The 13,923-nt window shown below is 31.3% G+C and overlaps 1 long non-coding RNA gene across 1 annotated transcript; it reads left to right on the forward strand.

Annotated features, from left to right (window-relative positions):
• Window positions 1-6,040: 6,040 nt before the first annotated feature.
• LOC149492558 (uncharacterized) lies at window positions 6,041-8,923 on the forward strand. Its single transcript, XR_016318761.1, has 2 exons — window positions 6,041-6,517; window positions 8,749-8,923. It is a non-coding gene; the product is annotated as an uncharacterized LOC149492558 (long non-coding RNA).
• Window positions 8,924-13,923: the final 5,000 nt, after the last annotated feature.

Here is a 13,923-nt window from a genome sequence, read left to right on the forward strand (position 1 = left end):
ACTTTAAGAGACTGTCTAAGCCCAAGCTATAGGCAATAGCCTCCTTCTGGGCCAGCTAGAGGATAAAATTCGAGTTGCTGCAAGGACTCGGGATGACCTGATTAGGATTGCCTTCAAATTGAATGCACAGGTTGAGTAGATTCAAAATGAGAGGGAGGAGCAGTAAGTGACCATTGCTCAGCTTCGCTCAGAGCTACACAAGGCTCAAGATCATGCCGCGACTGCACAAACAAACAAGGTTTGCGAAACTTTTAGTTAGGCGCAATATCCACTTGCAGGTGACATTAATAAAACAAAATATTTTTCCGTTCATTTTTTATGCTGAGTAATTTAATAGACCAAATGAGCTTTAGTTTTTGGTATTCTTGAAAAGGTAATTATCATTTACTATTAAATACATTGGGTTAAACAAAACATTTATTGATGTGCTTTGACCCTTCCTTTTTCCTCTAACAATTGGATCATATTCAGTCAACAATAGTGACGGAAGGCCAAAATTAAAATTGTAAGCCTACAAAGATGAATTATTATGCTGAACACTTGCAAAATTCAGTGTTGGGTTAAATCGACTGCCATCGTTCCATTTAAATTCATATTGCATATATTGTTAAATATTATTTATATAGCACGATTTATTAACCTATTTTGTATCAATTAAATTAGCCTTACAAGTTTCTCTTATTATCTCATGCAACACGGTTCGAAATCCATACTATTTAAGAAGCAAATTTTCATTTTCACAAGCAACATCATTTAATAATCTACAAAATATACACATAATTACTATTCACATATTTATTTGTAGATCAATATTTAACAAATTACATCAGAATCAACTTTGCACTACTATGTTGATAGCATTTGTAGTATCGAAAACAAGAGTTGAATTGCAATTTTGTATAGTTAATTTACAATGTCAATTTACATTGCCATTTTAATTTATAATGCAAGCTTTGTTTTCTTAGCCTCCGTACATTAATTGTTGAGAAATATATTAATGTGGTTGGACACGTTCACAACAAAATAATGAAATTTCTATATCTTCTTCTTGTCATCAAAATATCATTACAAGTTGACTTGTCATCAATATACATCATGCACACATAAATAAATTACCTTCAAGTACAATGTGTAAAAAATATAGTACGTTACATAAATTACATATTGCATTATATTTGATTTTATCTTTAATTAATCCTAAGACATAAGATACTTATTCAATTTTTTAAAGTAATAAATCCAATGAAATAGTTGATTTAAAGTATTAAATTCGATCAAATCTTGAATTCAATTTTATTTTGTTATACAATAAACATAGGTAATTTAAACTTTAAAATTCAATAAATATAAGTATATAAAAGTTGAATCATGTTTGATGATGACATAATTTTAAGAAATATAATTGTTTACATGGCTTTTTGTTAATTATTAAAATTTTTATTATATTTTATTCTAATTTGAAGAAACTAAGTTAGAAAAACCTTCATTTTCCTTTTTCAATCATAGTAATAAATTTTTTAATTAATAGAAAGACTCTTTGATTTTTGTCGGCATTAATAATCCAAAAAATATTAATAATAAAACTTTTTAAATTTTTCTTAATAATTATATTACTGCATAATATATTAATGTTACATTTTGTTATTTCTTAAGATTTTTATTTTTAATTAATTCTTCCCTAATTATAAGAAATCTTTTTTCTAAAATTTTAAAAGCTCTTCATTTTCTTTTTCCAACGGTTAATATTCCATATAATTTACTCTATCTGTTTCAAAATGACTGTCGGTTTTTAGCTCGGTACATAAATAAAAAAATGCAATTGATAGTCTAAATTTTACAAAAATTAGTTTACAAAATGTCTATTTTACCTCCAATTAAATTAAGTGAGCAATTGAGGGAAAACTATATTATGAGTAAATACTAAAAGAATAAGGATAAATTAGGAAAGAAAAAATTAATGGAGTTATGTAATTACGATAGTATTGACTGAGGAAATATTACGATAGTGTTGGGTTCAAATCTATTAGAGTTATGTAATTAATTTCAAATGAATCTTGGAATTCATTGAATTCCAGTATTTGGTTTAAACAATTTAAAATATAGAAATCAATTTAATTCTTATTATAAAATATTCCCTTCGACCCATAGTGTTTGTCCTACTTTCCTTTTTCATTCGTCCCAAATTGCCATCATGTTTCCTTTTTTAAAAGTGAATGATATTTGAAATTTATTATTTTACTCTTATTTAACATGTTTTTTTTTTGTCAATAAATATAGTGGTCAAACTGTTATATTATCATTAATTAAATTTGATATAAATAAATTAACATATCTACCTTTAATCTTCCTAAAGAGCAGTATTTAATCAAATGTTTGATTAATTTCAAGAATAATTTAATATAAATCATTTAATTTTTATGGATACTAACATAAGATATATTAGGAAAAAATGAAGCAAAAGTTAACCATATTAACTAAATTTTCTTAATTCATGTGCAAATCAAATTAAGACATAGATTATGGGACAGAGATAATAATGGGTAATAGAGAAAATATAGAGAAGCAAAGTAGTGAAAATATGGAGAGGCTAATTTTTATTTTTATTCATTAGAAAAGTATATATATAGATAGAGATGGCCAAATTACAGTTTCGGGAATCGGAACCGTTGGTTCGAACCGTAATCAGAACCGAACCGACCGGAACCGGAACTGGAACCGGAATCGGAACCGGGCCGAATCGAAACCGAAACCGGTTCGGTTCGGTTCCGGTTCCAGATTTGTGGAACCGAAACCGGCGATTCCAGAAAATCGATCAGAACCGGATTGGAACCGTCGGTTCCCGGCCGGTTAGAATCGCCTGTTCGAACCGGCGGTTCTAGCCGTTATAAACTGTCAGACCAGTTTTTTTTTTTTTTAAATTTTGTTGTGAAATCTCTTAATTACCCCTCCCAACAGCCATAAACGGCTAGTTTCAAGGGTATTTTTGGAAAAATGAATTTTTGGATTTATTATAAATACATCATTTTATTTACAAATTCATTACAAAAAAATCTCAACTCTCGCTACTTACTCTCTCTACAATATACTACACTTTACTTACTCTCTCTACAATATATTACACTCTACTCTATATTATTCATTTATATCTTATTTTTTAAAAAAATTAACTTCAAGCCCTTTTTTTTTTTAATTATGTTCAAACTTTTTTAAACAAAAAATAAATTCAGTTGAAAAACTTTTTTTTAAAAAATAATTATGTTCAAGTCTTTAAAAAAATAAATTTAATTGAAGTATTTTTTTATTTTTTAGGTGTATTTTTTAATTTTTTATGTTCAACTATTTTTTTTTAAAAAAACTGGTTCTCATTTCATTTAAAATTTAAAATTATGCGATTCGCCGGAAAACCGATCGGAACCGTTGGTTTGGTCACCGTACCGGAACCGGAACCGAAACTTTTTGGTTCGGTTCCGGTTCCAGAACCGTGGCCAAGCCTATATATAGAGTTGATGAACATCTATTTATAGGTACAAGATATATCCTTAAAGTCACAATATTAAATAGAATAATAGTCACAATATTAAATAGAATAATAAGTACTCTCTCCGTCCCATTTTGTTTGCTTGTTATGCCTTTTTGGATATTCCAAAATATTTGCAAAGTTTTTAAATTTTTATATTTAAACAATTATTTTTCTTATAACAACTTTTATGATTCTTTATTAAATAAATGACTTTTATTAATATCTTAATGAGTTAAAGGTAAAAAAAGGACAAAATAATTTTTATTGACTAAATTTTTAATATGCGTGTTTTGTCAAACCATGCAAATAAAATGGGACGAAGGGGGTAATAAATAAATTCATGGGGAATCTAAGGCCCTGTTCGACATCAGTGTTTGAGATAGTGTTTAGTATTTTGATTGAGTCCAAAACACTATTTTAATTAATTATAATATTCGGTAATATAATATCTATTCTAGCATTTAGAGTTTGAGACAGTGTTTTATGAAATGTTATCTTTATTAACATAGTGTTTTGTAATTTTTTTTATGATACATATACTTAGCACTTGTGTTCACCTTGATTCTCGCTTTCATACACTTTTTTATCATTTTATATTAAATAGTTATTTGTGTCGAACACACTGCTATATAAGTAGCTAACCACTAACAACTACGATCTAACAACTAACCACTAGTTAAATAGCTGACAGATATTAAAATAACTAATAACTACTAGAATAGTTAACGTTGTCGAACACACCCTAAATGGGAATGGTTGAAAAACTAAATAGATATCCACATAATTAATTCATAACAATTCCACCTTTACAACTATTTAGTATAATTTTAAAGCTCAATTTCATTTGTCTTTTTTTTTTTTTTTGAATTGCCATCAATAGTAAAATTTTACAAACAATAGTATTTGAGTAGGAACCCATTAACTAAGAGCCAGTGAAAATACATGAATCCAGAGCCAATCGTATCCCTCTTTTATCTTTTAGAAATATTAAATTATGATTGAAACCCTTTAAACCATCAACAATAAAAAAAATACACCCCTATAGGTTCACTGCTTTTATGTTTCACAACATTCATTATAAATTGGACTATGTTAGTTATGCGCTATTCATCAAACAGACTCAAAAAAAATGAAATGATAGTTTGAGAAAAAAGAATATAATATATATTAATAAACACAAAATCATCTTCAAATAGCCATTTAAAAAGTGAACCTGTGGAAGATGCCTATGACTTATCTAAGTTGACTGATGAGGTGTTGATTGAAATAGTGTGGAAAGTTGCTACAATCAGTCCATTGGATTTGATGAGTTTGATGCTTAGGTTGTGCTTCATGCTTAAACATGGATTTTTAAAGCATTACACATTGTATAATACCAATTTATTTCAAATCTCAGTATATGATGTATTTAACCTTAATTATTTTATCGTCTATCAGTTGCAAAAATTTCAAGGGAGCGTGTGAGGACAAGACTATGTACAAAGTTGTGGCTATTTTGGAGCCCCATCAAATGCTTTTTGGAGATAGACATACATTGCATCACTTAACAAATTATTCAACTTATGCTATGAATATAGAAACACTTATTTACTGTATCATAAAGGCCTAGTACTTAGCAAACTATTTACATTTTGTTAGAAATCAATTTAATTCTTTTTCCTTTGTTATTTGCCTTTGTTTCGATAAGATGAAAATATCAAATACTTTAACATGTTTTAAAAGATAAAATTTTAGAACTTTAACCTTATTATTATATCTTGTTAGACCCATAATATAAATGGGTACTATTCTCATATGTTACCTCTAATATGCATATTTTCTATCCAATTTGGACTTTGAAGAGATTGAAATTTTATGGGCTTATGAGGATTTTTACATATTTTCTTTCCTTCAATATCCCCTTTCTATTTTTATACTAGTTAAATCATTTTCCTTCTATATTTTCCTCAACCATTTTCTTTCCTCTAATCTTTTTCTATTTTTATACTAGTTAAATCATTTTCCTTTAATATTTTCCTCAACCATTTTCTTTCCTCTAATCTTTTCCTCCCATCCAAACATATCGTTAAGGTTTGCGTTGGTTTATATTTTATGAGTTCGAGTCATTATGTATTCACTAATGTATTTTGCAGAATAAATACTTTATGGACCAGTTTTTTGCTTCTAGACTCGATGGCTTAGAACAAGCAGAAAAATCCGGTCATAGTATGGCTAAGTATGTTATGGTGTGTCAGTACGACATAGTGTGTAACGCCCCATTTTTCTGTGTCTAAAATAGTAAGTTACCGGTCTGTGAATAGTATCATCGGTCCGGGAATAAATATTATTTTGGTCCGGAAAAATTACTATGTATGTTTAATATTTTCTATAATATTTTTGGAGTATGTATACATTATTTTTATGGGTAGAAAGTAAGTAATAAATATTTTTAGAGAATTTAGAAAATTTGTGAATAGTTAATTAAGGTGTGATATTAAGTAAGGAAAATTAGAGGCAATATTTGTATGGAGTAAATTTGAAATGGTGTTATATTAATTAAGGAAATTAGATGAATTATTTTTATGGAGTAAAGTTGAGGATTTTATTGTGTTAAATAATATTTTGAAGGAATTTAATTGGGAGAATATTTGTAGCCATTAGATTAGATTGACTCAATCCTAGCCATCCAATGTTGAGAAAAGACTAAAATACCCTTGTGCTCAATAATTTGAGCAACCACTTTCTCTCCTTCTTCTTCTCTTTGGCGTTGGCTATCTCCTTCTTCTTCTTCTTCTCTTTGTTTTTCTTCAACTTCATCCTTAGCTAAATCCATCAAATTCAACCCATTTAACTTGATTTAAGGAATCAATCCTAGAGTTTAAAGCTTGAGAAGTGATTTGTGGTGATTATTTTCAAGAAACTTGGAAAGCCAAAGGCTTAGGAAACCTCTACCAAGGAGTAAAGGCAAAGTTGGAGCGTAGAATGCTTTAATCTAAGCTTGCTAAGGCTTGTTTTAAAGTAAGTGTTCATAAATCCTCCTACCTTGTTTAAATTTTTGATTTTGTGAAGTTTCTACTATTTTGTGAAAATTGGGAATTTTATATGAAATGATTTGATTATTGAATTTTGGTGGTATAAATGTGTTCTTGGGAGATTTCTAAGCATGTTTATATGTAGAATTGATGAGGAAAACATTTTCTTCTTCATCTTCCAAAAGTGGCAGAACCTATTGATGAAAAAGGCCTTAAGATTTCTTGTTCTCTTTGTTGGTTTATGCTCTTAAGATGATGTATGATGAGTATGAAATATGTGGTAGAAATCCCTACCTTGTATATGATTTAAGTAAGCTGAAATTGGGAAAAATGTTATTGAGTGAGATTAAGGACTATTTTTCGATCCTTTCGAGTTTTCCTTTGTGTCTGAGTCCTTCATGAAAGTTATAGGTCTACTTCTTAGCTTTCCAACCCATCCTCTTGTGTCCAATTTGGATATATATAGTTCAACTTATGGCTGAAAAACCCAAACTGACTCTGTTATGACGGGCTACATGCATCACTGAATTGAGTGCCCATTTTGACCACTATAATGATAAGATTATATTCTGAGTTCTTCATGAGAGTTGTTTCCCTGTGTCTTGAGACTTCTCTGGTTTTGGATTGGTTTGATTTGAGTGTTTGGATAAGTAGGAATTGGATAAACATTGGAATTAGTGCTGCTGAATCAGGTCTGGACTATTGGTCTGTGTTCCTAGCCTTTTTTCACCATATTACAGATTGATCTGGGCTGTTGTCCCTTGATAACATTTGTAGAATTTTGTCTTAGCTTTCTAATGAATCAAACTTCACTTAATTTGGAAATCTATAACTCAAGTTATGTCCTAAAAACCCAGAAAAGGTCAAGGTGATATTAATGCTGGAAATTTTCTATGTCCTAAATCAAAGGGTTATTTGGATAAAAGTATGTATAAATCATGTGTGATGAAGTGCTCTTGATTATTTGTATGTTTTAGAATTTATTTGACAAAAATAAAACATAAGTGTGAGAAGGGTTGTTGTGGATATGATTAAATGGATATAAATTGGAAAGGTGTGGAATTGATTTAGATAATGCATGATGAGGGTTGAAATGGATACTTTTGTGCATAAGAGTTATGTTAGCATGCGTGATTGGAGAAGGAAATTTCTCCCCTTGGTACCACCTTAGTGTAGTAAAGCTTACATAATTATTATATATATGACATAAGTATGATTATTTGATAACTTTTATATGTTTAGAGTTTTAACAAAGAAATGGGTATTTAAGGTGTAAGTGCTTTGTATATATATACTATCTTAAAAAGAATGTGGTAATTTGTGTAAGTTGTAAGTTGAGAAATTTTGAAGTGATGGGTATTAAGTAATGAAGTGTTTTTGATTAAGAATTATTGCTTTTGTGCAAGAATGATTTTGATTTGGGCTCTACTATGCATGATTGAAACGTGGTATGATGAGATTGATTTTGTTATTGTGAAGCGATGATCATATGCTAGGGTTATCAACCCTTATAAATAGGTGGACGCGCTTATTTGTGTGATGGGGGTGGTGCTTTCATAGTCCACGGTGGTGCTTTCATAGGCCACGATTGTGTGATGGGGGTGGTGCTTTCATAGGCCATGGTGGTGCTTTCCTAGGCCACGATTGTGTGATGGGGGTGGTGCTTTCATAGGCCACGAGTATGTGATGGGGGTGGCGCTAACATAGGCCACGATCAAATCTGCTTATGTTCATTCTGCATGAGTATGAGCCTTAACGAAAAATAACATTTTATTGTTGCTATAAAAGAATGAAGACATAGTTGTATTTATAATCATCTTATTGTTTTCAAAGTAGTTGAATTAAACGAATGAGATCATATTATTTTAGTAAACTTTACTTTGGAAATTAATGATTATGTTATCAAATGAATTTTCAAAGCATGATATTCCGGTACAAGGTTTTAAAAATAAATAGTATATGTATTGGTATAATAAATGTGCAAGTAATGAATTTATGAGTTGAAAGAATTAAATTCTTCATGTTGTTAATTCATAGTTTATTTGATATTTCTTTTGCTATAAATGTAAATGCATGTTAATATTTGAGATTTTATGATTATAAATGATTTTACGAAATTTGTGTTTTAAGTAAGTTGCCATCGCAATTTTGGTAAGTATGTGAATTATGAGCACCACTGAGTTTTATACTCAGCGCGTCGATTTTTATCACGCGTAGGTTGAAGATGTGGTTGCTACTTGAAGAGTAGAAGCATCTTATCAAAGCAGAAGTCACTAATTTGGTAGTAGTCGATTGAGATTTATGTACTTAAGAATTATGGCATGTATAATTATTACATTTTTTGGAGATTATGTTATTTGAATTATATGTAATAATAAATTATTTTGGTTTATATATTTGGAGATAAGCATAGGATTTATTAAATGAGTGAATATGAAATATTTTAAGTCAGTTGATATGATTACTTCATTAAGACTTGATATCTATAATGAATGCAAGTAATTGATGAATCGAAAATACTATTGAGGATTTATTTAGTTATGAAAACATAAAAGTGTTGTTGTGTTATAATAATTATTGGGAGTATTTTGTATTCACATGTTTGGCGGCTCAGTTTTTAAAGGGATATTCTTACAGTATTTTTGTAGGATTGTTCCCAATGTATATATATTAAAAAAAAAAGATAAGAAAATGAAATGACATTTCTATTATATATATAAAAAAAAATATACTCGTGAAACTTGTGAATACCCAATTACTTCTAATGTAAAATTTTAGTTTTATGATTTATATGTTAAGTTAAGACGGTGTCTCCGGCACCGAATGTGGCATCCGCCGTCGAGTCTCTCGGGATTGGGTGGCGGGTGTTACATAGTGGAAGACCATAACAAGAGGGCGGAGAGAATTAGGACATTGGCAATGCTTAGAGGCACGTGGAAGCTGCAATTCTGTCATGACTCTGTTAGGCGCACATTGTACGATAATTGGTTTTATAAAAGGACAACCAAAATATGATTTCGACTTAGGATGTCCTAGATACGCCCGTCATATGCGACACAATGGAATGTTTGCCTATAATGTGGGCCATCCAAAATAGCTTTGTTGATTGCTCTTTATGTTTTGCCAATAGGGAGTTAATTTACTTCAACAAATTGGCATCTCAGCAACTTTAGATTGCAAGTTTTATTATTTGTCTACTACAATGGTGTATTTATAAAGTATGTGTTTTACCATTAAAATTCGTATAGGAAATATTTCAATATATTTTTCGATGTGTTTATTTAGTTCGATATAATATATAACCATATATCGGTCTCCAATATATGAACCTAATTGTCACTTTGAGGGAAGGTGAGTGAACAACTTCAATCAAATGTTCTTAGCAAGGGTAAACAATGCTTGCGTTGTTTTCCAACCAACCTATATTGAAATGTTTATGAAGCGCACATTAAACCGTATAACAGGGAGTTTGCGCTTTAGAATCCAATTGAATCTAAAACCCCTTATGAGGTCATCGTTTAACTCAGAATACCTAAAAAAGCAGTAAAATAGGTTAGAGACACGTATTCAATCCCTCTCTATGTTAGGGATTTTTAAAAAAAATGAAAAAATCACCATTGCTTTTCATGCTAGCATTCATCACCATGAATTTGTTAAATTTGTTAACCAACGGTCATGCACATTTTTTTCCGAATAAACATGCATACAGTTTGGCACGAGGAATTGCTAAACTTGAAGAATTAGACCTCTATCATAAAGGTTCAATAGTTGGAGTTTACTAGACAAGGTGAAGTGCCGAGTGATCAAATTTACACCTTGATCCCTGATGTTAAGCAGTTGAAACAATCAGTTAATTTGTTCTCATCACTAGATAGGTCCACTTTCGGTTAGCATAATCCATAAGCGATGTTAAGTATGAATTAAGAGTACAACCCTCAGCAAATGGTTCGACATTTACAATCATGCAATCTAAACGCCATTCCCATATATTTGAAGGTGTAAATGGCTCTTATCGTACTCTACAAACTGAATAACAAATGTGTGTTTACTTTTTCATACCTTAGGATCCATATTTGGATATGTGCTCGTTGTTGTTTCATATGGATACGAAGAAGCATTTTGAATATTTGTGCCATTTCAACCTTTCATATGTGAGGCAGACTTCTGATACGAAAAAATGTGGGCAATATGTGAGGATGAGAACCGAACATTAATTTTGAAGAAAGGGCAAATTTTTTATATGGTTTACGTAAAAGCCTGTTTGAAGTTCACAACCTTCACATTTAAATGAATCGTGCAAGTGTGCCAAAATGAAGAATGAACAACAAGTTGTGATCAAGCTGTTGGGCCAAAGACAAGCTACTTCTTATTTTAGGTAAAAGGTCAGTGAAGACCGATTGATGATGTCACAAGACTTCTTAATGTTTATACACCATTCAACTGTGTTTGCAGGAATGACATTAACTTAGGCTATAAAGTACAAAATTTGGCACGGAATTAATAATATGATATGGAAACATACGAAACCTTCACATTTACAATTCAGCTTTGATATTTGTTTTTTCAAATTTGACATCATAAATGTATATACACAAATTATACTATTATAAAATAATATCACCCTCTAAGTCCGGGGCTTGAACTAGGAATGCACACTCGACTTCAATCATTAGAAGAATTTTTCGCTTTGGATCAAGCTAATTTCATCCCATATTAGATTGGTAAGACCCGCATGGTTTTATCCCGTAGGTGAAACGGGGAACTTTCCAAGAGGTCACCCATTCTAAGATTTCCCTTAAGCGAGCATGCTTATCTCCAGAGTTCTTTCAACTCTCAAGGCCATTCCACGAAAAGGCGCATTTGATTCTTGTGTCTCACATTCCACTACTCTAGCTAGTGTATCATCTTAGAAGCTAGCCAGTAGCTTTTGTCTACTCGTGCTCTTAGGATCACTTTGATTGGTCGAGATGTCGAAGACCCATCAACTTCTGTGTGGTTTATCCTTGAACCATACATCTATTAGAGGGGGTCTGGCTCTGATGCTAATTGTCATGCCTGACTCCAACCACTAAAGGAATTGTCCGCTTTGGATCAAGTCAATTCCTTCTCATTCTAGATTGGCAAGACCCACACAGCTTTGTCCAGCAGGTGAAATAGGAACTTCCTAGGAAGTCACTCATCTTAGGATTTCCCTTAAGCAATCATGCTTAACCCTGTAGTTCTTCTAACTCTCTAAGCCATTCCACCAAAAGGCGCCTCTGATGATTAATTTTCCTCTTTTCAATATATGATCCAATTCATTCATATGTCTCATATTCCACTACCCTAACTAGCCTACCATCCTAGAAGCTAGCCAAGAGCTTAGCTCTACTCACTGTCTTAGGATTGCTTTGCTGGGTCGGGATGTCACAAGGAAGCACAGGGCCAAGTGAGAATCGGAGGAGTTAGAGTGAGAAAGGAGGTAATTGATTACAAGCTCAAAAACAATAGTATGGTAATTTAAATGTCAACCTCATCCTTACTTGTATATTTTAGCTTCCAAATATACACATCTTATGCAGATGCATCTTAGCTCTTAGCCTCATCTTATGCAGACTGTGGACAAGAACCTTTACCAGATGAGGCTACAAGCATGGAACCAGATACAGATTTGGCTAAAAATGAATGAGAAGATGTATCTTATAAAGTTGAAGCCTACACCTTAAAAACCACTTTACTGCCAGGTATGGGTCATTTTTTCACCGATAATGATGTGCAGAAGGACAAGTACTTGTGCTTTACCCTCAACACTTCTCCATATGAAAGCTTATTTGTGCGTACTTGTTCTAGTGCAGCGAGCGCCCGAACCTCTTGTTAATTTTTGATAGTTGGGGATGGCTTTTTGAAAAGTTTGTTGTGGACCTGCGATGCATGTACATAAATGTGCTTTTTTCGATTAAAAGGGATCAAGCATGCAATGTCTTTTCTCAAAGTTGAATCTTAATGGAAGAGCTCGAGCGTGTGAGGCTTCATAGGAAAATAGAAACCAACAGTAATCGAGAAGTGGACGAACTGTGAATGAGAATGGAAAATCATGTATGTTATGAATTTGGAGAATTCATTGGGTCAAAGTTAAAGATTGATGTTCGTCGTTGCACTGTTTGTAGTGAATATAGATATTAACTAGTCAGTTTAGTGTTTGTTAATTGAAGTTGTGGGAAGGAGTATTGACACCCATATTTATCCCTAAATGTTAACATGTGTCTAATGTTAATAGAACATATATGTTTTTCATGTCGATGAACCACATGATATCTATTTTTATCATATCTATTTTCTCTCTCCTCAAAGTTTGTGCAAACTTCCAATGCTTAGGTAATTTTGAAATCATGTGAACAATGTTCGGGAATGGTCTCTTGCAAGAGGAAGTGTCACCTTTAATCAGAAGCTGGGGCTTAATTGCACATGGATTATATATATTAAACTGTTTAAATTAAATTCAATTTTTTACTGAAATTTTCCTTTGCATTAATTAATTTATATCGGATAGTAAATTATAGGATTAGTTTTTATTGGATAATAATTAAATAATTATTTCATTTTTATTACATACATTATATAATTATTTTTATAAAAAGTTCAAATGTAAAAGACTCATGGAAACTTAGGTTAATAAATATATGTTCAAATTGTCCTTCATCAAGTCTGATTCTGATACGGACTTATTTGCCTTCATCAGGTTCGATTAAGAATCAATCATCTTTTGCAACTCCAAAATTAGAGGCAGTTAACATCAATTAAGCGTTGAAGTTGGCTAAAGCATTGTTTGACATTATTAACTGTCTTTAGATATCGATTCAGCATATTTACGATATCATGGCATAAAGAAGAACTTGGATGGGGATCATTTTGATCCTGAGGATGTATCATCTTGTCAAAAGGGGCAGCCAATGAATCAGAACAAGCAACAATTTTTTCAAGAGTGTCGTTGCAGTGGTCAATGTCGAATCTTGCATGCTTCAAAATCTCTGAATAAGAATTGGGGTTGGTTTTTTGCTTGGCTTTGGACATACAAGCCTTCAGCTTCTCGCTCCATACCTAAAAATGAAGAAGTCAATGAGAATAATATTTAATATGTTTCTTTCCAAAAAATATATTAGGCAAACTACTAACTTACCATTAATTAAATCTTCCACATACTAGGAAAAATTAAGCAAAAAATTACTCCCTCATTCCCAATTGATAGGCAAACTTTTTATTTCACAAGAATTGAGAAAATTTGTTATTTTATTTAGAAATGAAGAAGTCAATGAGAATAATATTTAATATGTTTCTTTCCAAAAAATATATTAGGCAAACTACTAACTTACCATTAATTAAATCTTCCACATACTAGGGAAATTAAGCAAAAAA

Source organism: Jatropha curcas, chromosome 11 (assembly GCF_041381405.1).
Source record: "Jatropha curcas cultivar XTBG-Jc1 chromosome 11, XTBG_Jcur_1.0, whole genome shotgun sequence".
Taxonomy (NCBI): Eukaryota; Viridiplantae; Streptophyta; class Magnoliopsida; order Malpighiales; family Euphorbiaceae; genus Jatropha; species Jatropha curcas.